The 5,899-nt window shown below is 41.8% G+C and overlaps 1 pseudogene; it reads right to left on the minus strand.

Annotated features, from left to right (window-relative positions):
• Positions 1-5,198: 5,198 nt before the first annotated feature.
• Positions 5,199-5,695, minus strand: LOC115848346 (mitotic-spindle organizing protein 2B pseudogene; annotated as a pseudogene).
• Between the last annotated feature and the right edge of the window lie 204 nt (positions 5,696-5,899).

Raw genomic sequence — 5,899 nt, forward strand, 5'->3', positions numbered from 1 at the left:
TCCTGGACTTGGGTGGCTATTTCCTTTCCCATGTTAAGGAAGTTTTCGACTATAATCTCTTCAAATATTTTCTCTGGTCCTTTCTCTCTCTCTTCTCCTTCTCGGATCCCTATAATGCGAATGTTGTTTCATTTCATATTGTCCCAGAGGTCTCTTAGGCTGTCTTCATTTCTTTTGATTATTTTTTCTTTATTCTGTTCCACAGCAGTGAATTCCACCATTCTGTCTTCCAGGTCACTTATCCGTTCTTCTGCCTCAGTTATTCTGCTATTGATTCCTTCTAGTGTAGTTTTCATTTCAGTTATTGTACTGTTCATCTCTGTTTGTTCTTTAATTCTTCTAGGTCTTTGTCAAACATTCCTTGCATCTTCTCGATCTTTGCCTCCATTCTTTTTCTAAGGTCCTGGATCATCTTCACTATCATTATTCTGAATTCTTTTTCTGGAAGGTTGCCTATAGCCACTTCTTTTAGTTGTTTTTCTGGGGTTTTATCTTGTTCCTTCATCTGGTACACAGCCCTCTGCCTTTTCATCTTGTCTTTCCGTGAATGTGGTTTTTATTCCACAGGCTGCAGGATTGTAGCTCTTCTTGCTTCTGCTGTCTGCCCTCTGGTGGATGTGGCTATCTAAGAGGGTTGTGCAAGTTTCCTGATGGGAGGGAGTGGTGGTGGGTAGAGCTGACTCTTGCTGTGGTGGGCAGAGCTCAGTAAAACTTTAAGCCACTTGACTGCTCATGGATGGGGCTGGGTTCCCTCTCTGTTAGTTGTTTGGCCCGAGGTAACCCAACACTGGAGCCTACCTGGTCTCTTTGCTGGGGTAATGGCAGTTTCTGGGAGGGCTCACGACAAGGAGTACTTCCCAGAACTTCTGCTGCCAGTGTCCTTGTCCCCACGGTGAGCCACAGCCACCGTCCGCCTCTGCAGGAGACCCTCCAACACTAGCAGGTAGGTCTGGTTCAGTCTCCCCTGGGATCACTGCTCCTTCCCCTGGGTCCCGATGCACACACTACTTTGTGTGTGCCCTCCAAGAGTGGAGTCTCTGTTTCCCCTAGTCCAGTCAAAGTCCTGCAATCAATCAAATCCCACTAAGCTTCAAAGTCTGATTCTCTAGGAATTCCTCCTCCTGTTGCTGGACGCACAGGTTGGGAAGCCTCATGTGGGGCTCAGAACCTTCACTCCAGTGGGTGGACTTCTGTGGTATAAGTGTTCTCCAGTCTGTGAGTCACCCACCCATCAGTTACGGGATTTGATTTTACTGTGATTGCGCCCCTCCTACCATCTCATTGTGGCTTCTCCTTTGTCTTTGGATGTGGGGTATCTTTTTTGGTGAGTTCCAGTGTCCTCCTCTCGATGATTGTCCAGCAGCTAGTTGTGATTCTGGTGTTCTCGCAAGAGGGGGTGAGAGCACATCGTTCTACTCCGCCATCTTGATTCCAGTCCTAGCCTCCTGCATTCTTAAGGTTCTCAAATTTACAGACCTAGAGCAGAGGAAGTAAATAGATAAAAATATCCAGATATTGTTGATTCTGCTTTGGTTAAATTTAATTCCAGATTATAGCAGAGGTGCCCTATATGTCAATAACAGGAACTTTGGGCAGATGAGATGTTGACACAGACATTTTAAGATTATAATACATTAAGCTGATCAGGCAGCTTATTAGAGAGATTAAGATCAAAGACAGACTCTATTAACCAATCAGATGTTTTGAGGACAGCCATAAATGTAAACATTAGCCAGGTTGGGGCAAAGGTCCCTTCTTGACAGATTTATGTTTCTTATCATGATGAAATTTCTGCCTAGTGTGCATTTAAGAAGTTCACCAGTTACATCATTTTTTTTTAAAGACTTTTTTTTGGTACGGACCATTTTTAAAGTCTCTATTGAATTTGTTACAATATTGCTTCCGTTTTTTTCTGTTTTTTCTTTTGTCTTGGTTTTTTGGCCACAAGGCATGTGGGATCTTAGCTCCCCGACCAGGGATCGAACCCACACCCCCTGCATTGGAAGGTGAAGTCTTAATCACTGGACTGCCAGAGAAGTCCCCAACAGTTATATCTTGATTTTTAACTACAATAGTTTATTGTTATATTATCCTTAATTTTGAGACAATGCTGCTTGTTTTACTTGTTTGTTTTAAGAAATTGTATTTCCTCATTGTTACAGGAAGTTCAGTTTGAATTAACTCATCAAAGTAACTGATCTTATTGTAATTAATTCAACAATTATACAGGACTCTCCATATTCTCTTGGAGTTAGGAAAAATACATCTATTTTCTTCCTTTCATGGGCTATGATTGTAAAATAAATCATGATTTTTATCAGCCTTTCCTGGTATTTATCTTGAAAAAAATATCAACCTACACAAAAGTAGAATGAACAATACAATGAACCTCCATGTACCCATTATCCAGATTCAATAATCATCAAGAAGTTGCCACAGTTTAGCACACTTTAAAATCCAAGCATAAATTTAGTTTTATGTTTAACAGTGCAAATCAGTCTCTTGAAGCAGCTGCCTCTCAGGTCTCAGGTCCAAAGGCACTGACACCTCAGGCATCTACCTCTGTGCAGAGACAGAGCTATTCTCTCCCCAGGGCACACCTCAGGGTATTTCTACTTCTAATTTTAATTTTTCTTTATTTTTATGCTTCATTGGTTATGTGGGTTTTTAAAAATTATTATTACACATATAGTATGTACACACTATAATCCATCATACACTACATGGAGTTATTATTTATTCTTTGTTTTAAGTTCCCAGTCTCTTCTTACCTCTGAGGTTACTGCTGTTCATATGAACAGGTTAATTTCTATCATTCAGTGCTTTTCTGCATATCCACACCAATATGTGCAAATATATGGTATCAGTTATTAAGCCCTTGTCTCTCAGCTCCAACCTCCCTCTGTGTTTTGTGATGCTGGGATTGTAACTCTGCAAACCACATTTCTCCTTTACTCCCTAGCTTCCTGTCAGGATCCTTGTTTCCTTCCAGTTTGCTAATGGACCCCATGAGAATCACTTGACCAATACTCTTCAGTCCTGCAGCCACAGCCATGGCCCCAGACAGTAGCTGAATACAACTTATAGTTTTTCCAACAACTGCAGAACAAGAGTCATCACACCTCCTAACCTAGAGTTCTCCAAGTTCTCTTTCAGTTATCTGGTTAGCAAATTGGTGTCGAGTTCACCATTATTTTATATTTAATCATATATAAAATCATATAATCAAATATAAAACTATATTGTTTCTCTCTTCTGACAACTAGACCCTGACTGACACAGAAATATACACATGTTGGAATTTTTTCTTCTCCTTATTTCTGGATGGTTTACAATAAATGGGATAATCCTTGCCCATTACTTTGCAGCTTGCATTTTTCACTTAATGTTTCATGGACATCTTTCTAGATCAACATGTGTGTAACTCTAAGTAAGTCTTCTCAATAGCTGCATAATATTCCATTATATAGACAGAATGTAATCTATTCAACCATTCACCTGTTGATGGATGTACAAGTCCTGATTTCTGCTATTACCAAAAATTGCTACAATAAACATCCTTGTTCATATATCCCTTTACACTAATACATTTGTTTCTATTAAAAAATTACTGAACGTGGGATTGCAGTGTCAATGAATAACAGTGACATCCCATGTACGGAACCAAATTGGCCACACTCTTCAGTATATCACACACTATCATTACCAGTTCATTCAATGCCCTTCTTTTGTTTTATATTTTCCTCTGTTACTGCTATTCCCATTTCCTTTTCTTTTCTATAAGCCCCCATTCTAGCGTCCTTTCCATGGCCACCTTATACCTAACAAAAATTTCCTGATTGTTTTAAAAATATCCTTTTATAGTTGGTTTATTTGAATCAGAATCCAAACAAGGTCTACAGCATTGTATTTTGTTTGTTCTGTCTCTTGATTCTCTCAGTTTATAAAAGTGCCCTCTCACCTTTTCAACTACCCCTTCCTGCCCTGCCATGCCATTTATTTGTTGAAATAAATGATTGTTTGTCCTACAGAATATTCCAGATTCTGGACTTGGTTGATTTTTAAGTATTGCTTAACAAGTTAAGTATTGCTTAACTTGCTCTTCTTTTCTTATTTTTTGTAGACTGAAAGTTAAAGGCTTGGTTATATTTAAGCTCAATTTTTTTGTGTGGAGGATTCTTTATAGGTGGTGAGGTGTACTTCATATTACATGATTGTCCTTAATGTCAAGTTGTTCCACTCACAATGACACTGAGATTGGTGCATGAATTCAAGTATTGTCAGCCTGATCCACTCATTATAAAGTTCCCCATCAGCCTTTCACCTAATAGTTTTAGCAGCCATTAATGAACATTCCTTAGAGCCACTGTCTCATTAGGGTTTACAAAAATGGTGACTTTCTTATTCTATCATTCCTCCTGCATTTAGTAACTAAAATTCCTCAACTAAGAATCTTCCCTTATCAACTATTTAGTTACCCTAAAACACAGTTCAAATGGAAAAGAGAGGCTGGTACGTTTTCTTAAGCAGTAGATTTAAGTTGTCCAATACTTCCTATGATATTGGTATTTGGATTTTTTAACTTTTAGTTATTTATGTATTGCTAGAAAAAATTCCTTCCCTCTAGATTTTCAGTTTATTACCATGGAGTGCACAAAATATTCTTGTATAACTCTTCTGACTTCTACCATATCTCCTTTTTCAAACTTTAAAGTGGTATGTGTATGCATATGTATGTGTATATATGGGTGTGTGTGTGTGCATCTGTGTTTGTATTTTAATTTATCTTTACAAAGAGCCAGTTTAGGTTTATATATATTTTTGGCGACCCCAGAAGTTATTTTCCCTTCTATAGGTCACTTCCTAAGTGATTCCAAGTACTCACATTTGTTTCACGTTTGGAGCTAGTCTGGATGGTGGGTAGGGAATTTCTTAGGTAATTTATAGTTCCAAATTACCTTTCTGGTTCGTTTCCTCTGCACAGATTCAACTTCTAGTACCTAATTTTACTATCCAGAGCCAATTTAGAAGTCATCAGGAAAACATTCCGCTGCTTTTTACCTCTCGTCAACAAATTTATCTGCAGTCTTGCCTTTCTTTTCTTTTTTTCAGGTTTTCAAAGAGGTTTATTACCAACGGGAGGAGCAGCCTGCCTGCGAGGCTGGAGGCCCGCGGTGGGCCCGTGCGAGGCCTCCCGCTCAGGTGCTGCTCCGCGTGGGGCTCTTCCCCGGCCCGCCCCGCTTGGGCAGCATGGTGGCGCTGGGTTGGCGGGGCATCCTCTGGCTGGATCCTTCCCGGACGCCGCGTTCTGTAAGCGCCGGGCCTCCGCCGCCGAGGGCACCGCTGCCTTTGTTTCTCCCTCGGGTCTCAGGCACGCCGGGCGTGAGCAGGGGCACGGCCGCGGGGTCTTGGGGCTCGCTCGCCAGCCTCTGCCCGGCGAACATGCACTGAGCATCTGGAAGACGGCGAGGGGAACCACGTTCAGCTTCAGCACGTCCACCAGGATCTTGCACACGTCGGGGTCCATGGCGCCGCCCGCCGCCTGCGCCAGCTTGAACAGCTCCATCTCCTCGGCGCCCAGCACCTTCTTCCGCCGCAGCGCCAGCTTCTGCAGGTCCGCCTCCAGCCCCGGGGCGCCGCGCCCGCGCCGCGCGCGCGCGCGCATCTGCGGACGGCGGAGGATGCGTGTCCGCATTCTTGCCTTTTTTTAAAAACCCTATTCCCATTCCCTCTCACCACAGTGAAAGTTGGTAATTATTCAACTAGGCATTGCATCTATCCCTCCCACATTCCTACAGACCTTGGGTCATTAATGAATGATTCTCAATTATCATTAAATTCTATCAACTGACTTCCTTCAGTCTGTCAACAGGCTTAAGTCTCTCCCATCTTAGTCGAA

The sequence above is a fragment of the Globicephala melas genome, chromosome 3 (genome assembly GCF_963455315.2).
Source record: "Globicephala melas chromosome 3, mGloMel1.2, whole genome shotgun sequence".
Taxonomy (NCBI): Eukaryota; Metazoa; Chordata; class Mammalia; order Artiodactyla; family Delphinidae; genus Globicephala; species Globicephala melas.